Raw genomic sequence first — 13540 nt, 5'->3', positions numbered from 1 at the left:
CTTTTTCCTGGTATACAAATGTTTTTCAAGAAATATGCTTATTTCACCTGTAACTGTTCCCCGGAAAGCAGTTCTGCTCCAAATTCAACCCAGTGCCCAGATATCCTTGGAAAATTCTTATTATCCTATACCTAATTGAGTGGGGCTGGTTTGTTTCAGTATTATGGTTTTATTAGGGGGAGGGGTGTTAAAATTTGGCCTCCCTTGGTGCATCAATTTAGGATGAGCCCACTCCTCCTCTATACTCTTGGCATAAAAACTTAATGCAACATATTACAGATCCTTGTGTACATGACTGTTCCTTTCAGTTCCTTGAAGGTAGAGATCAGTCCTGGTTCCCCTTCTTATCCCCAGCACCTAGCCCTAGGCCTGACACCTTGAAGGCACTTGGCAAATGTCCTTTGTTTTTTATTTTTTTTTTTGTAACCAAAACTTTAATCCCAAAGATTCTCACAAAACATATTACAAATGACAGCATGAAAAAAGAATCTTGCACAGTAATTCACTTCAGCTCTACAATGTACCCTTAAACTGGCAGGACATTTGTTATCTTGAGTATCTCCGATTTTCAAATAAAGAACGTTACAAAGAGCTATGTATTCATATACAGCAATCACAGAAGGAACTTACAACCTAAAGCAAAGGTAAACTAACTTCCTCGAAACTTCTTAGATTCTACACCAACTGGACAACCTTTTGTCCAGTGTGAAGACTAGTGGGATTTTTAAACCTATAATCTAGTTTAAGGGTGAAGCTTTAATTTTTCCAGCTGGTGTTTGAGTTCACAGCAGCTTTTAAAAACTGCTTAACTACAGCTGCATACCATATCCCAGCTATGTTGAAAAAAATCTTCCATTTTTTGCCAGTTTTTATTTCCATAATGTTAAACATTGACTTTAGCTGGGCAGGAGTTAAGAGGTTTATTATCAGCCTATGGAAGACTAAAATTCAAAGCAAATTAAATTTTGCTTAAGGGAACATTGTAAAGTAACAATTCTTGATATTACATGCCCCATATGATCCATTTCAAACCATAGAGAATTACACCTTTGTGTCACTGTTCCAACAGACAAACATGTGAACAGCTAAAACATTTTAAAAATGCACCAAGCTTATGAAGTCTCAAACAAAACTTGAATTTTCTGTACATACTCCTGTCAAATGAAGTTATTTCCTGTACACCACTCCTCTTGCAAACTGGTCTTCTATTTCCTTTCATTTGACCTAAATCGGCTATAAGACCTAGAGAAAGATCGGGACGGCTTGTGATTTCTCTCCCGGGACAGTGATCTCTCTCTTCTCCTGTCTCTAGAAAGGGACCTGCTCTGGCTGTGGGAGAAGCTTCTCCATCTTGGAGATCTGCGTCGAGGTGGAGGACTCCTCCTCCTATAATCATCTCAAGGGCGAAGACCCCAGGAAGGAGGTGGTCCACGATTACGACTTCTCTTCTCACCATTCGATAGTTCCACTCTTACTCAGCAGCCACACAGTGTTCTCCCATCTAGCTCTTGGACAGCATCAGCTGCATCTTGGGGATCTTTAAATTCAACAAAAGCAAAGCCGGGAGAGTTTCTAGCAACCCACACACTTAGGAGCGATCCATAATAGCCAAAAGCTCGTTCCAATTCAGTCTTGTTACCATTGTTTCCAAGATTACCTACATAAACTTTACAGTCCAATGGACAGGAATCACAATGCATTTCGAGATCTTGGGTTAGAAATGTGGAGGTCCAAATCCATAGAACCTAGGCTAGGTCTTCTCAGTCCCCTCCCGCCCTGCGTTCCCGGATGCTCTCGCACACCCGGTGTCCACGAAATGGCCAGTAAATGTCCTTTGAATGAATGGATGAACAGGTGAATAATAAGTTCGCCTTATTATGGAAGGCTGTGACTTTTAATTTTTACCATTGGAAATACAGCATGGCTATGTTAGCACCTATAGGACCAGTGTTAGTAGACGGATAAGAAACCGGGGATGTTTGGGTAGTGTTTGAGAATTTGTGGTGGTAAGGAAGATCTCTCAGGTAAGGAGCAGGAGAACAGAAAAGAGGAATAGTGAAAGAAATCCCATCTGCCAGACTCCATTCTTCCTTCTTCCCTCCTCTCAGCTCCAGGACCCACTGAACTCTTTTGAGTTTCTCTTTGTAGTCCATCCCCACTTGCTCCATTTCTGGTCAGAAGAACTGCAGTTCAGGATGAGGAATTATAAGCAGGTGAAGAATAGCAGCTAAATGTAATGGTTAGAAATTCATTTAGCCATGCATTTTAACATTGTATTCAATGCCAGGCTGCATTAAAATGTCCTCAAGGGGTAGGCCTAAATGACTAATTATCTTTGTATTTTATGGGTATAAAACTCAGTATGGTGTAGTGGAAACAGCTCATGAGGAGCCTGGTGTTCTTCTTTTTCAGTGTCTGCCAGGGTTGCTGCTGGGTTGATTCAGTGGATTGGCTGGGTTAGGCTAAGGTTAAGCCAAGAAGATCTTTTCAAAGTAAGTGTTATTTGGGGCCAACTACTGTATCTTCCCAAAGAACATATGATGTTGACAAAGAGATGTGACCTTAAAGGTATGTGATCCCAAAGAACATGACCTCGGTCTTTTGCCTGACTCTTACTTGTCAAAATAGTCAAGAAAATGTGATCAAGGGTCATGTTTAAAGAAAACTTAAAATTTTCCAAATTATATATTTTTTAAAGCATCAGTTTCTTAAGAAGTAGGGAATAAACACTGATTACAATGTAGGTGTATTTTTGTTTAATTATGAAAAGATTTTTAGGATCTCTCAAATGCCCTCCAGAATCTGGAAACTAATATTTAAAGTATACATGTTTAAGTGAAACAGTGAAATAAGAAACTTGCCTGCTGGGAAAAATGAGAAATTTTGAGCTCTTCACTTGGGTTCATGGTGATACCATCTGTATCTGTGTACCCAAGTGCTTGGCATATAGTGGGAGTTCATAAACGCTTGGTGCCTAAGTAGAGAAACTGAAAGCCAACTGTATTATGCAACCTTGCTCTGCTGTTTCAGTTGAGAGCAGCTGGTTGGTTATAACTAATTAGATGTCAGCATTTGTTATTTCTTTTGCTGTGAAAGTAGGTAAAGTAGGACTTCCCTGGTGGACCAGTGTTTAAGAGTCCACCTGTCAATGCAGGGGACACAGGTTCAATTCCTGATCCAGGAAGATTCCACATGCCATGGAGGAACCAATCCCGTGCACCATGACTACTAAACCCACTCTCTGGACCCCGAGAGTCACAACTACTGAAACCCCTGCTCCCTGGAGCCCAAGCTCTGCAACAATAGAAGCCACTGCAATAAGAAGTCCACACACTGCAACTAGAGAAAGTCCACCCACAGCAACAAAGACCCAGTGCGGCCAAAAATAAAAATATAAATAACCTAATAAAAGACCTAATAAAATTGTTAGGCCTACTTTTATTTTAAACCACCTATTCTAAAAGCTTGTTATTAACAATAAATTTGTTTTACTAGAAGTATTTACATGCGCCTGCATGTGTGTGTTTGCAGAAAGACCTACCATGTAACAAAAGCAGTTTTCTAAAAATTCACCATTCTATCTTTTGTAATCAGTAATTCATGCAGTTGTAGTCATTGCAAATGGGTAAATAGATAGCTGCAAGATTCTATAAAATCACAGTGATTTGAACTAAATCAATAACAGCATCATTCTATAGTTTTCCTGATTGTCAAGTCATATTTTCTTTTTTCTTTTTACTGCATAAAATGAAAAAGTGGAAAGAAATGAAAACTTGGAATTGCCACTATGAATACAATTCTCAAGTATTTTCAGTGTGAGGATGTGTAAAAGGCAGAATTCTAAGATGCCCCCATGATCTCCACCCTCCAAGGTTGTGCCTACTGTTAGGTTACGTAAAAGTGGCAAAAGAGATTTTACAGAGGTACTTAAGTTACTAATCAGTTGACCTTAAGATAAGGAGATTATTCAGGTGGACCTAACCTAATCATCTGAACTGTTTGAAAGCAATTTTTCCTCTGGCTAGTTGGAAAGGCAGAAGTCAGAGATTCAAAGCATGAGAAGAATTCAACATAGCATTGCTGGCTTGAAGAAAGAAGGGGCTGCAAGATAAAGAATGGGAATGACCTATCAAAGAATTGATGCTTTAGAACTGTGATGTTGGAGAAGATTCTTGAGAGTCCTTTGGACTGCAAGGAGATCCAACCAGCCAATCCTAAAGGAAATCAGTCCTGAATATTCACTGGAAGGACTGATGCTAAAGCTGAAACTCCAATACCTTGGCCACCTGATGAAAAGAACCGAATCATTGGAAAAGACCCTGATGCTGGGAAAGATTGAAGGCAGGAGGAGAAGGGAATGACAGAGGATGAGATGGTTGGATGGCATCATTGACGCAATGGACATGAGTTTGAGTAAGTTCCGGGAATTGGTAATGGACAGGGAAGCCTGGTGTGCTGCAGTCCATGGGGTCACAAAGAGTTGGACACGACTAAGCAAGTGAACTGAACTAAACTCAGAATTGAGAGTGAGTCCCAGCCAGCAGCCAGCAGTCAGTGGAGATCTCAGCCTATAATCACAAAGAACTGAATTCTGCTAGCTACCTGAATGAACTTGGAAGAAAACTCTTATTCAGAGCCTCCAGCTTGGCCAGTGCCTTGATTTCAGCTTTGAAATCCCAAGCAGAGGACCTAGCCTAAGATACGTCTGACTCCTGACTCAAAAAAAAACAAACTGTCAGATACAGGCTTTCCTTGGAGATGTTACATATTTGGTTACAGACAACTGCAGTAAAGTAGATATTGCAACAAAGCAAGTCACACAGATTTGTTTCCCAGTGCATATAAAAGTTATGTTTATACTATGCTGTGGTCCACTGAGTGTGGGGTAACATATATAAAAAGCAATGTACATATCTTTAAAAAATTTTTTAATGTATTTTTTAATTGAAGGATAATTGTTTTACAGAATTTTGTTGTTTTCTGTCAAACATCAACATGAAGCAGCCATAGATGTACACATGTCCCCTCCCTCTTGAACCCCCCTCCCGTCTCCCTTCCCAGCCCACCCTCTAGGTTGATATGAGCCCCTGTTTGTGTTCCCCAAGACATACAGCAAATTCCCATTGGCTCTCTATTTTACATACAGTAATGTAAGTTTCTGTGCTACTCTCTCCATACATCTCACCCTCCTCATGTTCATAAGTCTGTTCTCTATGTCTGTTTCTCCACTGCTGACTTGCATTTAAATTCATCAGTAGTGGGACTTCCCTGGTGGTCCAGTGGCTAAGACTCCATGCCCTCAATGCAGGAGGCCAGAGTTCAATCCCTGGTCAGGGAACTAGACTCCACATGCTGCAACCAAGAAGTTGCATGCCACAACTAAAGAAGCTGCATCCACAATGAAGACCTGTTGTAGTCAAATAAATAAATAAATATAAAAAAAATAAATTCATCAGTACCATTTTTCTAGATTCCATATATATGCGTTAGTATACAATATTTATCTTTCTCTTACTGACTTACCTATCTTAACTAAAAAATAATCCTGTTGGAAAAATGGTGCAAGTAGAGTCTCTTGAAGCATGGTTGCTACAAGTCTTCATTTTGTAAAAAACACACTATCAGTGAAATGCAGTGAAGTGAAGTGAAATGAAGCACAATAAAACAAGATATATCTGTAATAAGTATGGGTTGTTTACAGTTGCTAAGTTTGTGATAATTTGTTATGCAGTAATAGAAGACTAATACAGATTTTGGTATTGAGAAGTGGGGTCCTGCCCTCACAGTAACAAATACCTTTGGAATTAAGCAGTGCTGGGCAAGTAGCTTTGGAATTAGGCAGTGCTGGAGGCTAGAAGAATTTTGAGGAGTATGATAAAAGAAGCCCAAATTGCCTTGAACAGGCTATTTGCAGAAATATGGACATTAAAGATTCAGCTGGTGAAAGCTCAAAAAGAAGTGAGAAACACTATAGAGAAAACTTAAATTTTCTTTGAGAAAGCCTAAATCACCATGAACAGACTGTTCTTAGAAATTTGGACTTTAAGAACAATGCTAATCACACAAACACTTTAACTCAAGAAAGTTTTTCTCTGGGTGGAGAAGCAGAAGTCAGAGATTCAAAGCATGATAGGAGTACAATACGTAATGGCCAGCTTAAAGATGGAGGGAGCCACAAGCTGAGGAACGTGAGCAAGAGTGACCCCTGGTCAGCAGCCCCCATTGACAGAATAGAGACAATAACCCCACAACCACAAGACCTGGATTCTGCCAGCAACCAGAATGAGCTTGGGAGCAGATTCTTCCCTTTGAACCTTTTGCAGAGAACTCAGTTTAGTTGATACCTTGATCTTATTCAACCTTTGAGACTCTCAACAGAAGGCTCAGCTAAAGTACATTGGACACCTTGACCCTGGAATCTGTGAGATAATAAATTCATGTTATTTACTGGTGGAAGCTTGTGATAATTTGTTATGCAGCAACAGAACACTAATGTGTGTGTGTTTAATTATATGCTCTTAAACAATAGAGATCAAATTTTTACTAAACCACATAAAATCAGTCTAGCCAGAGGTTTATAGAGCAATCTTGTAGGTCAGTGATGAAATGAATTTTATGGTACACACATGATTCTAATAATTTTTTAAGAGCCCTTACTAGAAAGAGGTAGCTCTAAGCTTAAGCCTCTTATTGTTTTACGCTTCTGAGAGATTCTGTGAGGAATATACCTGGATAGTAAGCACTTTCAGAGAGATGAGATCCCAGTTAAACCAAATCATTTCAATAAATTATGGAAAAACTTGCATGCATCACTAGACACGGGGCTTAGCACTACGAATTTAATAATAAATATAATGGTGATAATATTTCTGGCCTTCCAGGGGCTTTATGTTGGTTGGGGGTAACAGTAAAGTAAATATATCATGGCAATATAGTGTGCTATCTACTATAATTGGATAATACAGGAGCACATATAAAAATGACCTAATCCAAACTTAGGAGGGATGGCGATGGGGGGAAGATTCCAGATCTGAGGAGCAGGGAGTAACAACCAAGCTGGGAGTATGTTGTGCATACACGGACAGGTGTGCAGAATTGAGGTATGTATTGGGGGTGTGAATGGGGAGAGTGTTTTAAGCATAGGAAATACATTTAAAACATGTCCTGAGATGTGAGAGCATTTGATTGATCTACAAGTATTTGAGTGTACCTATAACTAGAATGCAAGGGAAGTGGCCAGGGGGATATGATGAGGTAAATATAGGCTGGTTATGAAAGGTCTTATGTGCTAACTTGAACTTTTACATCAGACCAGATTCCTCCAGGTTAGAGATACCTGAGTTGGGTGATGGTGGGGATAAAGAGATAACAGGAATAAGAGCAACATGTGTTTATTTGCACCTGAACTGTGAAGAAGGAGAGTAACAAAGGTTCAGTTCGGTTCAGTCACTCAATCATATCCAACTTTGTGACCCCATGGATTGCAGCACGCCAGGCTTCCCTGCCCATCACCAACTCCCAGAGCTTACTCAAACTCATGCCCATTGAGTCACTAATGGCATCCAACCATCTCATCCTCTGTCGTCCCCTTCTTCTCCCACCTTTAGTCTTTCTCAGAATCCAGGTCTTTTCCAATGAGTCAGTTCTTTGCATCAGGTGGCCAAAGTATTGGAGTTTCAGCTTCAACATCAGTCCTTCCAATGAATATTCAGATGCTAATAAAGGTTAACGTCTAGGTTTTCAGCTTGTGAGGCTGGGTAACTAGTTGCATCAGTTGAAAGGAAGGGAACCAAGAGAATGAACAGTTTTCAGGGAGAGCTGAGCTTGGTTTTAGGCATATTGAATGTGAGGTGTATGTCACATACCAAGGGGAAATGTCAAATAGAAGGTCGCTAATATTGTTCTACAAGTCAGGAGAAAAATCTGGGCTAGACAGAGGTTTAGACAAGTAGGTGAAGTTCAATTACTATTGGAAAAGGGAGTTGAAACTGTTGGCAAGAGAAGGTTTGAAGTGATAAAATCTAGGCTATTTATCTATAAAATGGGGATAATAATTTATCTGTAGTAATACTGCAAATATTCAGGGTGGAGGCTTTCCAAACTAAATGTACGGATGTTATAAGAACATTCTAAGCAAAGGGTGCCCAGATATCTCACCTAATCTATGTGAAGTAAGTATAACTTCTCAAGTTTCCCTAGTTCTTCACATAACAACTGCCTACTTTGCCGGTGATGGTGTTTCACCCGTCTATGGTGAAGTCCTGCCAAGTGGCAGGAAGCTCTGAGTGGGAGCTTACCAAGTCTCTTATATTCCATAATATGTCACACTCCAAACTCCAGTATAATTACTTTATAAAGCTGAAAAAAACCTTTTTCTTGGCAAGCCCCATTACCTGTATCTAAATGGCATAAGTTCCAGGTATAATTCCTCACTAAACCACAATACCATCCTGCTACATTGTCCTAGGGTTTAGAGTGATGGCTATGCATCTCCTGCGTGCAGTTACATTGTCACAATGAGCAGTGCATATGTATCCAGTTGGATACCTAGAAAGGGCTCAGAATGGAAGACTTGAATAAAACCGTTAACACTTAGTCCATAGACAAACCCTGAATCCTGAGAATTATATCACGGAAGGCACAAAAATGCTTAATACGGTGCTTAGAATAAATTAATAACTGTACAAATGTTAGTCATTGTTAATTGCTATTACTTACTTGCTATTGCAATTACTACTGTTGTAGCAACCATTGATATTATTGAAGAAGTGAAGACTGAAGACAGCATATTAAAAAGCAGAGACATTACTTTGTCAACAAAGGTCCATCTAGCCAAGGCTATGGTTTTTCCAGTGGTCACGTATGGATGTGAGAGTTGGACTATAAAGAAAGCTGAGCACAGAAGAATTGGTGCTTTTGAACTGTGGTATTGGAGAAGACTCTTGAGGGTCCCTTGGACTGCAAGGAGATCCAACCAGTCCATCCTAAAGGAGATCAGTCCTGGGTGTTCATTGGAAGGACTGATGCTGAAGCTGACACTCCAATACTTTGGCCACCTGATGTGAAGAGCAGACTCATTTGAAAAGACCCTGATGCTGGGAAAGATTGAGGGCAGGAGTGGAAGGGGACAATGGAGGATGAGATGGTTGGATGACATCACCGAAACAATGGACATGGATTTGGGTGGACTCCGGGAGTTGGTGATGGACAGGGAGGCCTGGTGTGCTGCGGATCATGGGGTCGCAAAGAGTCGGACATGAATGAGTGACTGAACTGAAGACTAGAGGGGCTGATATCAGGAGAAATGAGGGGGTATCTGAAAATCATGATGAGGTTGAATAAATAACACTGTGGCAGTAATTGAATGAGAGAGGTGGAAGGAAGGCTGCAGTGAGTGGGGAGTTTGAATTTAAGCCTTGAGAAATGGGATGGGACCATTTCATCTTGGAATGAATGTGGGAGTGAGCAATGTGAGATGAGAGATGGAGGAAGAAGATGTGAGGTGGAGGTCATTAGCAGTAAGGAGGTCAAAGAAGTCAGAGACTGAGAAATGCAGGGGCTCATCTATGTGACTATGGGACTCCTAGGACAGATGACAGCCTGATATGGATTAGAGGAGACAAGTGTGAGTAAGTTCTAATGTTTAATAAAAGAAGGAAATACCTGAACTTTGCTTGGTAGGAATCCCCATGCCTGAAACTGTCTCTGGATCCTGTGGTTTTAGCAGAGTTATTATGTGTACTACTTATACCCTTGGCAGAGTTCTCTTTAAGCTCTAACTTCTATTGAGCCAGTTACCAGAGAACTGCTGGGATAGTGTATTTAGGCCTGAACTGGCTGTTTGAAATACATATGATGTGCTGTCCCCTTTCTTCTAGTCCAGGCAAACTGCCCTGGTTCCAGGAAGAAAGACCCCGTAAGAGCTACTTGACCGAACATCACGAAATCTGTTCTCATTCTAATTTAGAATGCAGGGACTTGTGTCGTGACTCATACATTTGAAAAGCTCAAATTAAGTGGTGGTGATCTCAACCATGATTCACTGATGAAAACTGGAAAGTGATTCATCTCCTTTGTGTGCTTGTCCTTGGGAGTCACGAGGCTTAGAGGTCTTTCTTCCAAAGAACACACAGCACTCAAGGAAAGACTCTGGGCCCCCCTGTGGTGGTATTTTAGTAATTACACAGAGTCATTCACTAGGTTTTCTGACATGGCCATTTTCTTTAGTTCATTTTACTTCCATCTATAACCTGAAAGCTACTTTTGTGTTGTAATGACTCACTGCTAATAAATTAGGGAAGGCAATGGTGCTTTCAGGCTAAAGGTGGGGATACATTTAGAAAACCACAGGTACGGATTCTAACTTTGTAATCTGTAGAGCTACTGTAGCTTTCTCAGTATCTATTATCAAGGAGTAACCTTTTCATAGAAGAAGGACTAGATTTAAATGAATAAATAAGATCCTCAGAGGAAATACTAATTAAAAATACTTAAAAGCAGAGATGACTTCTGAGGCAAATAAACAGATAGAGTAATGACTCATATACCAGTAACAGTATGGAATTAAAATTGATACCACAAAGATCCATCTGAAGATGAAAGACCATAATTCTTTGCGCACCTCCTAAGTGCCCAACTACTATGCTGACTACCCAGGACTAGGTAGGAACTCTTCCTATGAGCTTCCCTAGCACTGTGTACTATTAATAACACTGTTGCTTTTATAAATTATCAATTCCAGTGCCACCTCGTATATCTTACTTCCACACAATTGAATTTATTTTGTGCCAGGTTCTGGGTATGAGTACTAAACATGTATTAATGTATTTAATCTTTACAGCAACTCTAGGAGATAAGTGCTTATTATTATCATTATCCCTATTTTTATATACAAAGAGACTGAAGCACAGAGACATTAGATTAATTAACTAAGGTCACACAGCATAAGATGGAGGAGCCAGGGTTCCAACTCAGGTAGACTTTGGAGTCTGTATTCTTCATCACTCTCCTGTGTGACTCTATTAACTCTCTTTCTTGCCCATCATTGCATCCCTAGTACTGGGTATCATGTCTGGCCACTCAGCTTTCTTGTTTGCTTCCTGTTTATCTATTTTTTATGCAGTTTCCAGAATAATATTTAAAAACCATTAGATCAAATTATTATCCTTGTCAAAACCTCCAGTGACTCTCCATCTCATTTGGAATAAAATCCAAGCTCCTATGAGATCTGATGCAATCTGGCTACTGATTACACAAACTGATCTTTACCATTTCCTGCCTTATTCATGCCCATCTACCTACGTTGTTCTTGCTGCCCCTCCAATACAGCAATTCCTTCCTGCCTTAGGAACTGGAAAATTACTTGTCTCTCTGCCAGTGAGATTCTTTCCCCAGCATTTCTTTTGCTTCATTGATACATCTTTTGAAATACCATTTTCATGGAGGGGGCCCTTTCTGAAGAGCCTACCTGTTACACTCCACCCATTCCCAGTCTTTGACTTTCTCTTACCCCTCTTTGTAGCACTTAATCGCTATCCAGAATGCTACACAACAATACCACTCTTATGATGGCAGGCAATTTATTGTTCTATTCAGTATTGTATCTTGAACACCAAGAAGAGCACCTGGTTTCTAATAGGCATTCAATAAATATTTACTGAATAAATGCCTGTCTAGTAATACATATAAATTTTTTAAGTGAGTGAAAAAATGCATGCAGTCTTGTAGATGAAACACATACAATTTTAATACAGCATTAAAATGTTTATGAGTGCACAGAAGAGGGATTGCTAAGTATTTCTGGAGAGAATGGTGCTGAGCAGTCTTGAAAAAACAGGAATTACTTAGGCTTAGAATGGGCAAATAGGGCCTTCTAATCAAAGGAAACAAGATGCACAAAGATTTGCAGGTATGAAACAAATAAGTATTGCGTAGGCTAATTACAAGTAATTAGAGTATTCTAGAGGCACAGAGAAGGCAATGGCTCCCCACTCCAGTACTCTTGCCTGGAAAATCCCATGGACGGAGGAGCCTGGTGGGCTGCAGTCCATGGGGTCGCTAAGAGTCGGACACGACTGAGCGACTTCACTTTCACTTTTCACTTTCATGCACTGGAGAAGGAAATGGCAACCCACTCCAATGTTCTTGCCTGGAGAATCCCAGGAATGGGGGAGCCTGGTGGGCTGCCCTCTATGGGGTCACATAGAGTTGGACACGACTGAAGTGACTTAGCATCAGCAGCAGAGCCATAAAATATAAACAAACAAAAATGGTCCTGGAAATATAAGCAGGGACTTCCTCAATCTCTCTTTAACACTGAAATTAAAATGTCAAAAAAGCACAATCAACCAAGCAAAAGCATCCTGTATTAATAAATTAATGAGATGTACTAATGTATAATGTATTTACATAATTTAAAAAGTTATTATTAGTTCTCATGCATCTTTTTTAAGAAAGATAAAGGACATCTGAGACACAAGGGTATCAATTACAAACTGTTAGTACATGAGCAACTCAGGTTACTCCTGGATGATGAACACTTTCTGGAGCTGTAAGCCATGACTTAACTATGACACTGCCTAGAATGAAGGTACCTTCAGTGGTGAGATATCTCTTACCCCAACTGCTATTTCACTGAGAAGAGCAGCAAGTCTATTTCTTGTTGGTGGTTGATTTCCTTTCCAGATTATATGTTTCTTGAAGGCAGGACTTTACATATCTTGTTTATCACTGCATCCCCAGCACCTGAATGAACATTTGTTGAATGAACATATGGATATTCAAGTGGAGATATCTAGGAGGTATTTGCATACATGGATATAGAGGTGGTTCTCTGGATTAGAGGTAAATAAAGATGGTGTTGAGATGGTCCCCCAAATTACCAGTGGCTTTGCAGATTAATTTTATATGTGAAATTTAAAATTACCCACAAAGAAGGCAGAAGTTAAATAAAAGGAGATCTGGACTAGCAGTCAAAGAGTGCATGTTTGCAGGACAGTAACTAGGATGTCTATAGATGATAGCAATCATTTGAGATAGAGAGTGGTATAGATGGATGTCAAGGAGGTAAGTGATTCAGCCTGAGTATGGAAAAGCAACAAGGTACAAAAGAATAGGAAAGAATCTGGACTTTGTGGTACTTGGAGTGAGAAAATAGGCAGCCTTGAGAGGACTTAGGAGAAGATGTATTCTCCTGGGGGATTCAAGTTTTTGGTAAGACTAAGAAGGTGAAGGAACATCCTGTGACTACGTTGGCAATATAAAAAGAATTGTTGCAGTGGAATCAAGAGTTTTGTAGAGTACTGAAAAATAGGAAAGCAATGAAAAGAAGAATCAGAGGTGAGGAAGATGTGTGAAAGTGTTAGTCCATCGGTCGTGTCCAACTCTTTGCAACCTGATGAACTGTATGTAGCCTGCCAGGCTCCTCTGTCCATAGAATTCTCCAAGAATACTGAAGTGAGTAAACATTCCCTTCTTCAGGGTATCTTCCTGACCCAGGGATCAAAACCTGGTCTCCTGAATTGCAGGCAGATTCTTTACC

At 40.1% G+C, this 13540-nt stretch overlaps 1 pseudogene; it reads right to left on the bottom strand.

The window, feature by feature from the left end:
• Positions 1–378: 378 nt before the first annotated feature.
• On the bottom strand, positions 379–13324 carry LOC122677554 (annotated as a pseudogene).
• Positions 13325–13540: the final 216 nt, after the last annotated feature.

This window comes from Cervus elaphus, chromosome 20 (assembly GCF_910594005.1).
Source record: "Cervus elaphus chromosome 20, mCerEla1.1, whole genome shotgun sequence".
Classification (NCBI taxonomy): domain Eukaryota; kingdom Metazoa; phylum Chordata; class Mammalia; order Artiodactyla; family Cervidae; genus Cervus; species Cervus elaphus.
The sequence above is the reverse complement of the archived record's forward strand: the minus strand, read 5'-3'. Positions and strand labels throughout refer to the sequence as shown.